Genomic DNA, 18,613 nt, shown 5'->3' with positions numbered 1-18,613 from the left:
ACCAAGCATGACATCATTTAATTAATTTCAGGGCTTGGGGGGGAGGAGAAAGGGGGTCAGCATGATGCTGAAAAGAAATGTATCTCTTCCTTAGTGATTTCTTTGGAGACAAAAATATGCAAACAGGGGAGCATGGGGCTGAGGAAAGGGAAGATGTGCACCAGGTGAGAAGGGGGTTGCTGGAGATGGGGCTGTATAATTCCTGTGTATAAGCATGCAGCCCCGGGTGGCTGCAGACCGATTCGGTACAGCTGACATTGGTGCAATGGGTGGATTTCTTCTGGGTATGAGCAGATGCACTGCCTACCTTGCTCTGATTTTGAATCATCCCCTGCGTGCTGGGGCCCCTGCGTAACCCCTGCTCCTCCCCTAAGCAGAACACCCACTCCTGGCCTTCCCCAGGGTCACAGTTGCTCCGTGGGAGCTGAGTGCCCAAGGGTGGCATTGCCAAAATCGCTCTCCTTTGTCATATTTCCTGGCAGGGGATCGTTTGCCTGGATGTCAGCACGAGGCTGAAGTCAGCCAAGAGCTGGGCTGGTCATTGCTACCATGAACAGGTATACTGTAACCCTTCTTGCCTTTTCACCCCCAGTGAAGGGCCTCCTGATCACTTTTTTTTTTTCAAAAGGAACAAAAGGGTTGATAGAAAGGACATGGCAAGGCTCTGGACTGCTGCTGTTAAGTACAGACTCCCTCAAACTAAAGTTTCCGCTTGGATGGCTGCCCACCTGTAAAATAATACAGTATCACACAAGGAGCTTGTACCTGGCAGGCTTACATGCAGAGCTCTCTCCTTGCAGCCCAGCAGACAACGATCCATCACCAATTCCAGATTTTGCATCACATGGATATCCTATACAAAGAGCCCCCAAGAGAGAAGGTCTTACAAATCAAAGATCTCCATTACAGCTCACATCTAGAACCGGCTTCTGCAAATTGAAAGCAGACTAGCTTTTTACGTACACATACAGGGAATCACACTTTACAAAAACACACAGTCCTGGTCTTACGCCAGTTTAAACATAAGTTAGCAGCACACACAGACATATACCTGTACACAGACACATATTTGCTGCCTGTGGATAAACAAGCACTCATCTCTCCTAAATGTACATAACTGTACAGGCATATGTAACATAAAATGCACGTGCATGGAAGCACACAAAGACTATTATAACAATGCACAGCCAAAATGTATTACCATATGCCTGATCTGATGTCATTGAAATGACAAGGAGTTTTGTCACTGCTGGTTTCAGCAGGAGCTACATAGGGCCCACATTATTTTGCTGCATGTTTTGATCTGTATTTTATTTAACTGAATTTTGGAGCAGTGGAGGGAAGGAGGTGATGAGACCTGTGAAAGCTAAATTTGAAGATACGAAGCTTTTCATTCTCAAAAGTGTGGAGAGTTTTATCTGAGCTTTATCACAGACCCTGGCTGCCCCTTTGATAGCAAAGGCAGAGGAAACAGGAACCCAACCCTCTGTTGCTGGCAACGGTAACTCTGGAGTCTCCCTGTGACAAGACTGTTTCTTGGGCTTTGCCAGAGACCACAGGTCCAGCAGCCCAATATCAACACCCTTTGGCAGCATTTGTCATTGTCTTAGATATTTTAATTCATCCAATTGCCCTGGGGACAGTGCAGCTTATGACTCCATTTGTTTGATGCAGCCTTACGATAAATCCAGTTAGTGGATGAGAGAATGTAGGTGACAGTCATTGTGATATAAAGTAGATTCCTTATTTCCAGAATCTGATTTTGCAAGGCATCAGGCATCTCCTGAGATGCTGATAGCTCTATTTGCTCTATTCTGTAAATGACAACCAGCAAACAGCAAAGAGCACCAGCAGCCAGACACTGATCTTCATACATACAACAAGTTTGAAGGTCCTGAATTTCCTTTCCTAGTGGTTGTCTAGCCATACCACTGGAGTGTCACCACTGGCACTTTCACGGGCAGTCAGAGTAGAAGCCAGTCCTGGAGAAGACCCAACTGTCCCTGCCTTGTCCATCCAGCTTATCACAGAGGTGCCGGTTCTACCCTGACAGCTCTGGCTGTGCTGAGCTGTGAGTCTTACTCTGCTCTGCTTTACTCCTAGGTAAGAGTAGCTCATCACACTTGTCTTTCTTCCATGCTAATGAACACATGGTGCACACGCTAGGGCCCGGTTTCTTTTAAAATCAAAACCGTACAAACACTAGATCCAAATGGTGCCAGATGTTCAAATAACTGGCGCTGACATCTTTTGGAAATCTGGCCATGCATTGGTGGAGATCCAGCTCTGCACTTGGTGGGCAAGCCAGGTTTAGGGCTGCAGAGAGATGCAAGGGGAAGCAACAAAGTGGAATGGAGGTTAGGCACTGATTTTTAAGGGTAACCAAACTTCTAGCACAACCCTCCTGTCGACCACATCCTGAAAGTCAGGTGGGATGAACTTAGAACTCAGTCACAAGGGGATTTATGCATCTGAGCACCATAGGCAATCTGGGGCTTTTCCCATACTTCAGTTCTCCAGATGTAAAGAAGTAGGAATAAAATAATTTCCTAATCTCCTAGGGATGCTCTGTGTGGAAAGGTTTATGAAATGCTCACAAACTGTGCTGTAGGGAGGGTGCTCTCATAAGCATCTTGCTGGGGCTTCTTGGCAGCATGAGAATATCATGGTACTCTGTAAATGCAAGAGAGGGATTTGCTTTTACAGTATGACATTTGCAAAACAATTAAAGTGAAGAGCAATGTGCTATAATCACTTTTAGTATTAAACACACACAGTAAAAATAAATGTTTAAAAGAGACGTGCGTTTTTTTTATCAGTATCGGACAAGTTGCTTTGCACATTATTGTAAGAATCCTTGCTGCTACCCATCATAAGCTTCAATTCAAACTGTGTAATTATTACCAGGGACTTTCTTCTTCTCCCATTATGTATTAACTGCACCTAAGAGATCCAGAAATGAAACGATCTGAGGTCTCCTAACTTAACAGTTGTTTGGAGGATTTGCTGTGTGAGTTTCTTATTCTACTTTTGTCATAATTTAGCATAGTCTGAGAGGTTAAACAGATAAATAAAAATGCATTATGCACTTATGGCCCAGTGTCTTAGAAATCTGCATTAAACTCATGAACTACAGGGAGAAACAGGAAATCATATTATGCTTCATATACCTTTTTCTATTTCCACAGGACTCCTTTAATCACTTCCCAGCCTGTATGTAGGTTTTGGAGGCAGCTTCCTCTGAGCTCCACTGTTATCCTCCAGCCCACAAGTATTGAACAGGAGGCATCACATGGGAGCAAAACGCAGCCAGCCCCTTGCTGCGGGGACACTCCCTCCTTGTATGCAGAGGGTGTTATTTTACTCATGTTATTTTTTTAACTCACCCCAAAGACCACAAGATTGCAGGTGGGGTGTTTCCTGCACTTTCTTGTTTCAGGAATATAAAACCAAAATGGTCAGTGAGCTTTGAGGGCCTGGTCCTGACCGCAAACCAAACCACCACCAAGTTTCCTATAGACACTAAGCTCCCCAAGACAAAACCTATTGGAAACACAGGCTTTGTCCCCACCACCAAACGCCAACAGCTGCAGTGAGGCAAGTGCTGGACCTACCATGAAAGAAATACGTGCTTGGACCTAGTCTTTGGCTCAAATCATGTGAGAAGATGGCAATCTGGATTGCTAGTTAATCGGGACCTGGAGTCATGTCCTAATCCAGCTCTAGACACGGGGACTGTGTCTAGACACTGGGGAAATGCCCCCAAAACACGCGAAAGCCCTTGGGGCGGGAGTCACACTGAATGCAAGATCCTATCCCTGCAAACATTACACACAGCGTTTGCACTTTTGCGTGCAGTACGTTAATATTCATGTATTTGTATGCTGCCAGCCTTGGGAGCAAACAGATGCCCTCTAACTGCAATTTCAGCCCAGTCAAGGTAACTGACCTTGTTCATTAAGTGCTTCCAAATTTCCAATCTATCCATGAATGTGAAAAATCTGTGCTAATTACAGGCCTGTCGGGAGGCCAAAAGGGCAGAGGGGAGATAAAGGGGGTTTCTGAGTGTTATTTAAAGGCACAGCATCAACAGGGTTTTTGACTTGCACTAACACAGTGGCCTGGTTTCTGTTATTCAGGTAGGGTTATTTAAAAGCAGACCCAAAAATTTTGGAGGCCTTGAGGTATTGGGACCTGCCATTGACTCAGATGGCCAAGGTAAAGCTCCTCGGCCATGCTCAGCAGTGGAAGAACCACCCTCTTCGTGGCTCACTCTGATTTTTGTCCCAGTCCCTTCTGTGTGCTGAACATCTGGTACACTCCTGTATGGTATAATAACGTCCCAAACTGTGCGCGCAACACTTACAAATAGCGCTTAAAACATAATGACTTATTAATAGAACACATACCATTTAAGAAGTGATACCAGCTCTTTCCCTTTTATCTCCTTTTTAATAAAGCATATTTTGAAACTCACTGACCTTTTTTCTTTTTTTTTAAGTTCCCTGGCATTATGTAGAAAAACCCCATCAGTGTGAAGTGGAATATAATGCAGTTTATTACCACTAACAAGGGAATGGCCCATAACTCTAAAGAGACAAAGCCTCAAGTGAGCTATGAAGGTCATTTTCTTGCACCCAGAAAGAAAAATGTAATACTGACTGTGCCATGCTTCCCATTTCAGAGACAATGTGGGCTGCTTTCAGTCTTATTGTAATAAATAGTAAAAATTAAGTTTTTTCCTTGCAGATGGAATTTCACATAGTCAGTCCTCCCCACTCTGGAGGGAATGAAGGTGAATATCTGTCTGGGTTTTCCAGCGTTATTTATACTCCTCTGGACTTGATGGTTGGTTTGTTCACAAATCTTTAGGAAACACAAAACCCTGACTGCATACCCACCCACTGCTTCTCCCTGCTGGGAATACTCGAACATTTCAGTGGATAAAGGCTCAAACAGCAAACTCACAGACTTGATCATTACCAGGGTAACCTCCAGAGCTCTCCAATAATATATTATTTCAGCTTTTCGAAATCAGGCTTTCCTGTGATCCCCCATCCCTGCTTCATGCAGCCATGAACCTTAGAGCAATGTTAAAAGGTGGCAATGCTGCGCTAAAGCCCATGTGGCATCACCAGGTCACTGGAGGGACGAGGGTGTAGATCATATACTGGACAAATGTACAAGACTGAAGAAGACACTTGAAGCCTTAGGTCATGAATGAAAATAAACAACAATCTCCTTTTCCAGCTGTTACTAGCCCTGCCGTAGCAAACACTGGGAAAAAGCACTGATGCTGCTCTCTGAAACCCTAGCATTTCTTTTTGTCCCTGCAACAAACATATTTGTGCAGCGCTGCAGCTCTCTGGTCACAGATAACTGGGGTGTAAATGGGATGAGATATGTTTTTCCATATCCCCATTCCCTGGTCCACCTCTCTCCAATCCCCTGACAGCCTGGGGGAGAAGAGACGGGTTGCAGCCTCCTCCTCCCCCTGTCTCAATCCTGAGAGTTCGTTATTTAGGCCTCGCTAAATGGCTCTGGTTTTGTGCTCTACAGCCATAGAGCAACATTTTCCTTCAGTTTAAAAAGGACCATCCTCCTTGGGTGAGATGATGCAGAAAAGTAAAACCTAGTATTTTCCCTTACGTCACCATCTTCCCTTCCAGTTGCAGATGGCGTCATACAAAATGGTGTCAGAAAGTGCTGTGGCACTATCAGCAGCTACTCTCTGTTTTCAAAATTATGACAATGAAACACTGTTGATTAAGAAGCTCCTGGTCTCCTTATTTGGGGTAGGTAGAGAAGGGGCACATAAAACCATCGGTGGCCATGTTAGGCTTGAAAGAGAAAAGCACGCAGCAAACAACAAATGCTGAAACACATGCCGGGTCCTAAAAGGGAGAGCAGGCTGACGGTGAGCGAGCGAGCAAGCAAGCAGTGAGCTCTGCCTGCACACACAAGGGAGCCTGCAGGGTATCAGCACTGAACATACTGTGTATTCACAGCTAAATATCTCTCCTAGGCCCTGATCTTGCTGCTAATGCATCAGGAAATAAGTATTCTTTTGAGGTACATAGCTGGTAAATTGTCTTAACCCCACTTCAATCAACAGAAGGATGCTGATGCAGGTGGGTAAAGGATTTGACCCTAGCTGTTTGCTTTGGATATTACCCAAATACCTGAACATTAATTACTTATCGCTAACTAGTTCATGACTAACTGATGAACATTCAGCAGCTTTGCCAAACACTGCAGTTTATCTTTCCTGCTTGAAGTGTCAAATGTCACCTTAGCAATGCATAAACAACAAAACCCAGGGAGCGTCCTCAAGACTGATATTTAATGATGCAAAGAAAATGCTGGGTCTTGTGAACCACAATCCTGAATTTTGATACCATCCTTCAAGACAAGCTTGGCACATACTCCCCCATGCACCATTCTGTTCAACAAATTGTACAGTAACAACTTGTTTTTTATCTCCAAGGGAGAGGGAAGAGATGAACTACACTTTCCAGTACAAGCCAAAAAAGACATTTTGGAAGAACCAGTGCTTGTATCACAGAATCATTAAGGTTGGAAAAGACCTTTAAGATCATCAAGTCCAACCATCAACCCGACACCACCATGCCCGCTAAACCATGTCCTGAAGTGCCACGTTGTCCTGGTTTCAGCCAGGGTAGAGTTAATTTTCTTCACAGAAGCTAGCGTGAGGTTATGTTTTGGATTTGGGATGAGAAAATGTTGATAAGGTGCTGATGTTTTGAGTTGTTGCTAAGTACTCAAGGACGGTCCAGCTTCTCATGCTGGCCTGCAGCGAGCAGGCTGGGGGTGCACGGGAAGCTGGGAGGGGACACAGCTGGGACAGCTGACCCAGGCTGGCCAAAGAGATATTCCATACCATATAACATCATGCTCAGTATATAAAGCTGGGACAAAGAAGAAGGAAGGGGTGGAGGGAGTTATGGCGTCTGTCTTCCCAAGAAACCGTTACGCGTGACAGAGCCCTGCTTCCCTGGAGATGGCTGAACACCTGCCTGCCCATGGGGAGTGGTGAACAAATTCCTTGTTTTGCTTTGCTTGCGTGCGCGGCTTTTGCTTTACTTATTAAACTGTCTTTATCTCAAACCATGAGTTTCCTCACTTTTACTCTTCCAATTCTCTCCCCTGTGCCACCGTGGGGGAGTGAGCGAGCGGCTGCGTGGTGCGTAGTTGCTGGCTGGGGCTAAACCACGACAAATTGTACAGTAACAACTTGTTTTTTATCTCCAAGGGAGAGGGAAGAGATGAACTACACTTTCCAGTACAAGCCAAAAAAGACATTTTGGAAGAACCAGTGCTTGTATCACAGAATCATTAAGGTTGGAAAAGACCTTTAAGATCATCAAGTCCAACCATCAACCCAACACCACCATGCCCGCTAAACCATGTCCTGAAGTGCCACGTCCACACGTTTTTTGAACACTTCCAGTGATGGTGACTCCACCACCTCCCTGGGCAGCCTGTTCCAATGTTTGACCACTCTCTCAGTAAAGAAATTTTTCCTAATATCTAGTTTAAACCTCCCCTGGCGCAACTTGAGGCCATTTCCTCTCATTCTATTGGTAGTTACTTGGGAGAAGAGACCAACACCCACCTCACCACAACCCCCTTTCAGGTAGTTGTAGAGAGCGATGAGGGCTCCCCTCAGCCTCCTCTTCTCCAGACTAAACAACCCCAGTTCCCTCAGCCGCTTCTCATAAGACTTGTGCTCCAGACCCCTCATCAGCTTCGCTGCCCTTCTTTGGACACACTCCAGCACCTCAACATCCTTCTTGTAGTGAGGGGCCCAAAACTGAACACAGTATTGAAGGTGCAGCCTCACCAGTGCCGAGTACAGGGGCACGATCGTTTCCCTACTCCTGCTGGCCACACTATTGCTGACACAGGCCAGGATGCTGTTGGCCACCTTGGCCACCTGGGCACGCTGCTGGCTCATGTTCAGCTGGCTGTCGACCAGCATCCCCAGGTCCTTTTCCGCTGGGCAGCTCTCCAGCCTGTAGTGTTGCATGGGGTTGCTGTGGCCAAAGTGCAGGACCCGGCGCTTGGCCTTATTAAACCTCATACAATTGATCTCAGCCCATCAATCCAGCCTGTCCAGATCCCTCTGCAGAGCCTTCCTGCCCTCGAGCAGATCAACACTCCCACCCAACGTGATGTTGTCTGCAAACTTACTGAGGGAGCACTCGATCCCCTCATCCAGATCATCAATAAAGATATTAAACAAGACCAGCCCCAAAACTGAGCCCTGGGGAACACCGCTCGTAACTGGCCGCCAACTGGATTTAACTCTGTTCACCACAACCCTCTGGGCTCGGCCGTCCATACTAATCAAGGCCAGTGCTACAAGACACAGAGGTGTGTGCTATGGCTAACATCATCACCAGCTTCATTAGTGTAAATAGACCTGAAGAAGCTAGAATAGAAACTGCTGTGGATCAGCATTTCTGTGCCTTCCCAGAACACCTGCACCAGAGAACCTCCGTTTATGCTAATTCTTCTTGTGTGAGGGCTGGTAAGAGGCAAGACACAGCTCTAGCCTCCGAATGACACCCCCAGCATGTCCCAGCTTGCCAGCCCAGAGCCACACAACAGTGATATTTGGCTGAGTGTATCTGAGGAGAATAATGCTGCCAGCAGTGCCAATTATCCTGAAGCTTGGACAAAAGCTAGCCCCACTGAAGGCAGAGGCAGTACTCCCACAGACACGCTGGGGCCAGGACTGAGCTCAAGAAATGCAGGCAGTACAGAGCTCTGCCAAATCCAAAGTTTTGGCCATTCTTTCCCTGTTGGGCCATATCCCTTGCTCATGCCATGCTGAGCCCTGGCTGGCCTGAGGAGTGACAAGAGGAAATGCTAGACAAACTCCTTTAGTTTTCTAAATAACAAGCAACACTGTCATTGAGTGAAAAATGACGACTGTGTTCCTGGTGTATGTAGACCCTCTCTCATTTCAAAAAACCCACTTTGCCTTCCTAGGCGCTCTCCAGGTTTCACTGCTCTGTGCCAGTCGAGGCTGGGATCTAGCTTTGCAGCAACTTAATAATGAAAAAAATGCTTTTTTTCCCTATAAAATGTTCTTAATTATGGGTCCTAACCTTCCACCACTCTGAGACAGATACAGGAAATATTTCCAGTACAAATCACAGAATCACAGAATCACTAGGTTGGAAAGGACCTTTAAGATCATCAAGTCCAACCATTAATCCAGCGCCACCATGTCCCCTAAACCATGTCCTGAAGCGCCACATCCACACGTTTTTTGAACACTTCCAGGGATGGCGACTCCACCACCTCCCTGGGCAGCCTGTTCCAATGCCTGACCACCCTCTCAGTGAAGAAATTTTTCCTAATATCCAATCTAAACCTCCCCTGGCGCAACTTGAGGCCATTTCCTCTTGTCCTATCACTAGTTACTTGGGAGAAGAGACCAACACCCTCATCGCCACAACCCCCTTTCAGGTAGTTGTAGAGAGCGATAAGGTCTCCCCTCAGCCTCCTCTTCTCCAGACTAAACAACCCCAGTTCCCTCAGCCGCTCCTCATAAGACATGTGCTCCAGACCCCTCACCAGCTTCGTTGCCCTTCTCTGGACACGCTCCAGCACCTCAACGTCCTTCTTGTAGTGAGGGGCCAAAGTAACAAAGTTACAAAGTAACAACGCTAACTTTATTGACTTGCCAAAGGTATAGATATGATTACTCTTATATGCTGATATACATATATATATATATTTCTTATACTTATGTTATACTCATACCTCTATCTGCGCAAAGTATCGATCCAGTACGGAAAATCTGTTCTCCTTCTCTTAATTCTCCTTCTTCCTTAGTCAGGAACTGAACTGATGGCCTTTGGGGATAAGAGGGACATTTCAGCTTCAAATTTGAAAGTAAAAGGCAACAGTTATTATCCCTGCTTCACACACAGCTAGCCCTATGAATGCTCCCTGGCTGACTGGTTCATCCCCTTGGTGCTTTTCATTTTAATTCCTTTAAATTACTGCTAAGCAACCCTGCAAATCATCTGATGCCAGGTTCCTCCTAGGGAAGTCAGCAGGAGTTTCATTGATACGGTTCTCAAAGGAGAGCAGAACTGGGACTATCATGCTAAGCACTGAAAATGGTGCTCCTCAGTTCAGGACAGGTCACTGGCATGTTGCCTTAGTGCAAAAGAAGCAGCCAAACAAATCCAGAGAGTATCTGTATTTGCATTTCTGTACACCTGTCCTGTTTGCAGAGTAAAGAGCAATTAAACTCTGTCTTCACCCTTTTCGACTGACCGCCCTCCGATTTCCACAGATTAAATGTGAGATGCACATATTGGAGGAGTGGGGAATCCATCCCCCCTTGCTGGCCCTGTGGTGGCCCAGTTCCTGGCACCAACCTGGCCAGGGTGCGACGGCAGCTCCAGACTGCCTGCCATAGGGCACCAGAGCAGCACCCTGGTGTCTTGCACCAGCCTCCAAAGGTGTGGGGACACAGCAACTTCAGGTCTGTGTGGCACAGGATGAGGTGACCATGCAGAGCAAGCCAGAGCACAGGGTCTCAGATTTGGCCTTCAGTAATACAGCACTTCCCAGAAGACTTTGCCTAAGACCTCTGCAGCCATCTAATATACATTTTATGCACAGTTGTAATTTCTTTTTAATCATATCTCTTTGGAAGTTTTGCAGCCATGTGGGATTCTTCACTGAAATATAGACTTTACTGCGTCATCAAGGGAAATGCCTCATACCCAAACAGCAAAAGAGAACTAGTGTTTAACATCAAAGGAGGAAAGCAAACACCAAAACATTCAGAAAATCCCCATGTGGGTGCAGACAGCATGCAAGTGTGGATGGGAGTAGCTACAGTGGGAGGAGATGGAGAGAGAGGAGCAGGGAGACAGAAAGATGGGGTCTGAAGGGTGTTCAACACTGGGACTTACCGCCCCTGACAAAGCAGGACTGAAACACTGAGCACTGTGATCTCCTCCACTTGCTATCGCACCCCACTGCTCTCCTCGGGCAACCCCAGAAGGTGCTGCGGGGGCTTTAAGTAGCTTTCCTGCCCTACTTGCATTATCTGGAAGGTTGTATGTGGCAATTGAGGGCTTGGGTTTTTTTCTTCTTTCTTCCTAGGTCTTAAGAAATCATCTGTGAGACACAGAGCAGCTATTATTTAAATACATAACAGCACCCCGTTTTGGTGTTAGCTATCTGACAGTGGTGCCCCAGTGCTGTAAATCTGGCTTTATTTACTCACACATGGCATTTCCCTGGCTATTACCATTCTGAACCACCCAAATCCGTCAATCTAATGGAGATATATGGACAGTAAAAACATGCACTGGCAGGTTGTACAAAATGATCAGATTTAATCAGCTGATAAATTATTCACTCCAATTGAGAGTCAAACATACTATTTGAGTCTATTTATGGATGTCCGATTAGTGCAAGTAATTTTCCATTGCTTTATTATGTTTGCTAATACATTATGAAAACCATGTTGTGATAATGGTCTTACTTACGTTATTTTCTTGTATGAGCATATACCAGAAAGCTCATTCCACCCAAGGCCAGGGACACGTTCTAATGGGCATCAGTTAGTTACACATCGCTATGCTATTTCCAAGGGCTTCTGCAAAAAGCAGAGTTGCCAACAGAGTGGGAATTTCATTTAAGGAAAGCCATTACACTGCGAGGCTTTGTAAGTGGCACCGTGCTATTTTCAGACACAGCTGCCATTGCAACAAAGTGCAGTAAGAGCGCTGGGCTGGCTGCTCCCCAGACCTTGACGGATGTCTCTGGTGGCTGGATGGGGGACACAGCAGTAGATTGCATCACATTGTTGAGTATTCGTGCAGCAGCACAAGCATGCAAGATACAGTACCAGCACCTAATGCAGCAGGTTGCCACATCAAGCCCTTGAGGCTATGAACAGACCTCGGAGTCAAAGGAGAGCATTGTAGGCTGTCACGTCCAACCTCCCATATGTGAGTGGCCTGAGCATTTCATCCCGTTAGCCTGTACTGAGGCAATCTTTAAACAACTGCACACAGTTATAAAAAAGTAGCAGTCACAGGCAGCATGATGGAGAAAATCCTTGACTCCATCACTTCACCCTCTAATGTTCCAGGACCACCACTTGTCCAGAATCAAGGCTCGCACCCCAGAAGGCCCAAAATAATTTTTTCTAGCTTTGGTGTGGGTTCAAAGGAGTGCAGCAGCATGTGTCACATCTGCAGAGCCCCAGGTATTCTGCCCTGGGCAGCAATGCATTTTTTGGAAAAGACCAGTCAGGAAAGAAGCCAGAGCTGAAAAAAAAGCTGGATGGCACAGACCTGCTGACTAGGTCTGCTGCCAAGCCCATCCCAGTGTGTGATTTTGGAGAATGGTCTCCAAAAAAAAAATTCTTTTGGAGAATGAGGCACTCTCAATGTCCATCTCAAACACACATGTTTAAAGACCAACCACAGCAGAATCCCCTGCCACCAGCCTAACTCTCCCCTGCCGCCCCCGGCCTCTTCCCCACAGCACTGAGCCCCTGGCTCCAGCCCCTGCATAACTACTACCCTTTTATTTTACCCAAAGTGTTTGTCTCCCTTTCCTGCAGAGACCATGGAAAGCACTGGCTGCTGAACTGCAAGAACTGTACTTGGAAGCAGCAGGTCATTATACATAAGAGCAACTGGAGTAAGTGGAAGATGACAAGCCTGAGTTCAGACCGCTCCTAGGTCAGTCTCATGGCAGTTACTTCCCTGCCATAGGGCAGGGTGAACTTCTGCTAAACAGGCAATGCAGAGTTTACCCATTTTTAATTTTTCTGCCAGGAAAGCCAAGAAGGTGAATCCATCCAAGTTTTAACCTTGCAGTGGCACCACAGTACTGAAAAGCCTCGTGCAAGACTGGGCTGAGACTCGAGCAGGGAAAGGCAGTGAGGTCCCCATCCCAGGGCCAGCTGAGGCGTGGTCATGACAGGGACTTGGACACTCTCAAACTCCTAGTCAGTTTTTGGCATTGTTTCATTTTTAGCTGTTTTCCCCTTCTCTCTATACTCTTTGGCTTTTGCGAGTGTGCTAAAGCAGACAGGCATGGGTCTGCACAGCTACCCTGTCACCCACAGGGCAGATGTGGCTGGCAGTGCTTCAGGTAGACACTGCTCCCCTTTCCCAGCTACATCACTCCTGTGATTAGGTTTTAATAATTGTGAAAGGTGCCAGACTGACAGACACCCTTTTCAGACCCTCAGGGAAACCCATGCTCCCACACACCCTTCCTCTGCCAAGAAGCAACCTGCAAAAGGTGAGAGGAAGCTCAGCTCCCTGCTCCAAACGCAGGCAAAAGCATGTGTACAGCCCTACAGCTAATGGACGAGGAGCTTCACACTCACCAATGCACTGCCTCCAGCAACAGCTTCCAGCTGCAAAAAGCCTGGGGTCCCTGGAAATGTGATCGCTCAGCTGCCATGCCACCCTCTCAGCTACAGGTCAGGTCCAAGTCCCTCTCTCAACATCATGCAAATGTCATTAAAGGAAGAAGGAAGTGGTGGGAGTGAGGAAGCAGAGGGGAACCTTTTGTTAAAACTGCAGAAATTTTCAGTAAAATGAAAACAAATTGCTCTAAGTAAACCATTTGTCACAGTCTGATTACTCTGCTGCCACTCTGGGAACACCAATTTGTCATGCTAGATCAGGATAACAGCAGGCTGACTGTACAAAATGGCACGCTGCCTTCTGGCTTTTTTGCTTGCTACCGGTGAGGGCAGCAGGGATCTCCCACAGCTCCTTCCCAGTGCCCCGTCCCTCCTGATGGCACAGGCACACACTCGGGACCCTGCAGCCAGCGTCACACCGCTAATGGTCCCCTGCTTCCCAGAAAGCGCCTGCATCTCCTGCTACTGCAACTCCACCTGAGACCTACCAAATATGCTGCTTTTATTTATCCTGGCATGTCTACCTAGACTACAAGGTGTCCACAGCAGGGATTACTTCCTGCACTAGTGGTCGGCATAATACTGCCCTGAACTGAATTTTGGCCCCTAAGTGTCCTGGCAATAAACCTATTTATCATCATTTCTCTTACTTTAAAAGCCAATGTCTCCTGTTTGCTACGCCTTGAGGAACGCCGCAGCTGAGCCTGCAATGCTTGCTAGCCCAGTCCTGATCCACATTTCCTTCTCCTTGGTGATACCTGAAGAGTTTCAACAGTTTGTTGGTGGAGCAAGTAAAAAAACCCAAACACACACAGCGAAAACAAATAAATTGCTGGGAGAGCCACAATTGAAGAGATGCTTAAAGGAGGGTTAATGCAAGGGAGAAAGAAGCAAAGATTAGCCAAAACACATAAACCATGCAAAAATAGCAGAAAAAATCCCAAGTCCAAGAATTAATTCCCTTAGCTTCACTGTCCATAGCTAATAAACAATTATTGGAGCCTCCCCTGCTTCTGCCTCTCTGGAAATATGCATTGTTTTGTAATACTGAAATAAAACAATTAACTCCAGTCCAAATAAAAATATCTTTCAGCCAACAAAATGAAAAAAACATCAAAATGTCATTTTGGGTAAAATGCTCCATTCAGTCCAAAACAAAATCCTTCATCTCATTTACAGATTATTGATCCTTTTTCTAAACCTCTTCTCCTTTTAAATTGGTAGGTCAATATTTAACTAAAGAAATGCCTTTTTGAAAGGAAAGCAAAACAACAAACAAGTTTTGTTTGCAAACCACAGGAATGAACTAGCTGAGAATTTCCTATTCCTTTAACATTAATAAATAAAAAGCGGAAAATCAGAAAGATTTTAAATTTCAAAACTTCTTCTTTCCCCTTTTGGGGCTACTAGGGCTTGCTGGCTCCCAGTTTACTGAAACAGTAAACAATGTCAGTTCTCTCCCATTTTCTGATATATTTGCTATTTGTCAAGAGCTTTTCCCCACTGTTACTCTGGGCAGTCTCTGGCCAGCAGCAGGTGGGACTGCCTGGACCTGCCACCTGCCAGCACCCTTCTCACCCACAGCTGATGCACAGTCCTGGTCCAATTCCTTCTTTAAAAACCACAAAAGCTGGGAGAAAGAGATGAGGAAGGATGCTATAAACATATCACCTCCACAGAACAGCAGAAATAAAATCTTCCTTTCAAAGTGTTAGAGTGCTCAGTGAAAGGCTTATGGTAAAAAAAACAAAACAAAACAAAAAACAAAACCCAACCAACATAGTTTAAGGGCATGGGAATATTTCATGCCAATAAAAGGCAGAATGTTCCCAAAATTTTGTAAGTGCCCCCTCATTCTCACTCACAGTGCCCAGAGCCCCAGGAATAGCACTGAGCCTGTAAACACAGCAATCTGCTCTGCCACACAGGTGTCTCTGACACTGAGCCATCAGGTAACGTGAGATAAAGCATTTAATGGAAACTTGCTCAATGCAGAGGCCGGTGGCACTGGTTACAGTGGAAAATTACACTGATGGCCATTCTATGCATTTTTTCCTTCTGCTTCCAAAAGCTGTAATATACCTTCAATATTACCAATTTCTGTTTTAACTAAAGGGAAAGGCCTTGAAAAATAACCTTTTCCCGGGAAAAAACGAGAGCTGTCACTACAACTAGCAACCTCTCGCACAAAGAAATGCTCCCTGTGCCAAGCGCAGTGTTGCTATTGATGCTTGTATGGCATTGCACCCCCCTTGATACTCTAAATCTGTATAGAAACAGGTTGACTAGTAACAGAAGATGAAGCAGTGAATTAAGCTCCTGAAGAGGTAAGGCGGGTGCTGGGCTGGTTGCTGTTAGCCGTCCTAGCGAAGGTAAAGCCACGTTGTGCACACCAAGATCACACCGCTGAGACACAAACAGAACTGGAGTTTTTAGTCTTAGTTTTCCTCCCGTTCTTTGACATGACTAAAACAAGGGCATCTCAGATTGGGTGTCTTAAGACACCCAGACCCTTCACGGGGCTGCCATGTGGGTACATGTATCTGTACAGAGCTGTACCTGAAATAGTCAGCTAGACTCTGCCAAGGGGTGACTATGTTCCAGCCCAACAGGACCAGGAACATTATACCAAGTATTATGCACAAGGTGGGAGTCTGAGTCTGAACAGAGAGCAGAGATGAGCAGCATCCCCTCAGAGACCCCGTGATGTTCTGGGGCTTTAAGATCAGAGTGCTTTTTTGACACACACACACATATACAAGTAAGATACAAAGCTAATTAGACATGCAACAAGGCTCTGCTGTAGAAAGACTATAGCTGATAGTCTTGTATGGGATGTGATTCCTGCTGTAACATTTTGGATTCAAGGCAGGCAATATGGACAGAGTACATTTATCTAAGGGCTTCCAGGGGCTGTAAACATTAGCATTACCTTTAGTAAGGATAGCAGTGAGATTTAGATTTTCAAGTTGTTCTAGGAAAAACCTGACAGCAGCTCTACAGTACAAGCTGTCCTCTCCACAAAGCATGTGGGGGGTGGGGAGGGGAACAGGCAGAACCCAGCCCGTTCTGCTACTTCAGAAGAATGCTGAGACAGAATTCAGTATTTATGCATCTGACACCTCCCGTGTTTTAAAAGCATGATCCAGTCCACAGTGGTTTATCCAGAGGTAAACATGACATCTTAAAGAATAGTGCATGAAAAACTTCGGCTACTCTCAAAAGCTGAACTTAGTGGTAGCTGTGGACTTGTTTTGTTGCTAAGTAGTATGGTCATCAGCACTTGTGCAGAACAAAATACTGATGGAGCAGCAAATACAGATTGGGACGGTCTTCCAACTGAGTACAGTGCTGTGGGGCTATGCCACACCACTCACTCATGATGTAAAAAACTCTCATCACCACCCTTAGACATTGCTGTAAATACACCCATTTGCACATCACCTCACCTTGTGACATTCCACAAGGGTTTATCAGCTTGGCAGCTAAACATGGGCAGAGTGGGGCTGCACAGTCCTCTTGTTCACTAGGATTTCTTTCACAGCCCCTTGAGCATTAAACCTATACAGGCGATGGCTAAGCAAGGGAACAATCCCTCCCTGGTTTCACAGCTGAGTGAAGGCACTTTCTCCTCAACACTAGGATTCAGGAGCCCCTGGTTTGCATTGTAAGAGCTGTTTTCCCCCCGCGCTGACAGCAGGAGTGAAAGTGAACTCGAAAAGCTGGGGAACAGCTTTTTGTGCTATGCTATCTGTCTTATAGGGTAGACATTTCACTCCTTGTATATTTGAAGAACATTTAGCAGAAAGGGACAGATCTGTAGGTATGAGTTCCAGATAAATAATGTATAGCAGCAATAATGATCAACTGTTACATTACTTATTATGGCAATTGTATAAATTAAATGCATGGTGTTTCAATGCATGTGCAAACAACCTCTGGGACCACTTCTGAGGAACCCACAAGAAGTAAAAGAGGAAAGAAAGGGCATATATGCTCTATAGCAGTCAACACACTTGCCATTTCCAAATGGGTCCACACTGCATATTAGATACAATGTTCAGGGCTCAACAAGAAGTAAACTCCTACTGATTTAAGCATTGATATTACTGACTGTAAGGTAGTAATACCTACAAGGAGATCATAATTTCCTAAATCTTAATAGCTTTCTTAAGCCACTTTTATAAAGCATTAAGTAGCCATTTCTCACTCACAGTGAGCAGCTACTGAGGCTGAGAAGTCTCATGGGAAGAAAGCTAGCTGATTATCAATAGTCCTTTAAGTCCTAATAAAACAGCAAGACCTGGTTTCCTCATCCCATTTCTGGGTCAGTTCCAGGAGACCACACATTCAAACCAACACAAGTGAAATGCCGGCAAAACCAAGAGAGTAAATCACAGCAGTGGGACATCAAACTACAAAGGGGATTTCTTTTCCTCCACAGAGACCATTAGCTATATCATGTTAGTTGCCAGCCTAAGTCATCAATTCACCTTCATCATATTAGTCACAAGCATCTGTCAACAGCTGAGCACAGCTCTTGCAGGAACTCACTGCAAGGTAATGGAGAGAGAAGTGCTCATAATTCAAAAGGCAGGTTCAGTGCGTGCTTCTCTTGTTCAAAGAGCATGGAGACTTTCCTCTTTACCGTGGCCCTGCAAATTCCAATTGATCTGAAACCAACCTTCATTTTCTAAATGCTGCTGCTGAGTTTGAACCTCAGTGAAAAATCCATTTGCTAGAAATGAAAGTTGCCAATTAAAATCAGTCTGTTTATGTTGCTTTGGGGAGCTGAGGGAGAGAGAGAGAAAGAAAGGAAAAGCCAAATAATTCATTAAGTGATCTATATTGTGCCAGTACAGTTGGCAATTGTAATTATCCTAATAAGACCTTCCTGCTTATATAAGCCTTTCCATTCAGGGATCTCAAAACACTTTGCAACCATTAATGATGTTAGCTTCATAACATTCCTGACCTCATTTACAGGGGAGGGAATTGAGGAAAAGAGAGAAAACACCACCATTTTCTGTAACAGATAGCTTTCATTTTGTAACTACCTGTAGAGTTTATATCTGAAACTAAATCACACTTAAAAACCAGGGTCAGTTCTGAGCTCTTGAGCCAATAGTAGTCCCTGACTCACGGTGTGAGTGCAAAAAA

This window comes from Phaethon aethereus (assembly GCF_964289735.1).
Source record: "Phaethon aethereus genome assembly, chromosome: 6".
In the NCBI taxonomy this organism is placed as follows: Eukaryota; Metazoa; Chordata; class Aves; order Phaethontiformes; family Phaethontidae; genus Phaethon; species Phaethon aethereus.
The sequence above is the reverse complement of the archived record's forward strand: the minus strand, read 5'-3'. Positions refer to the sequence as shown.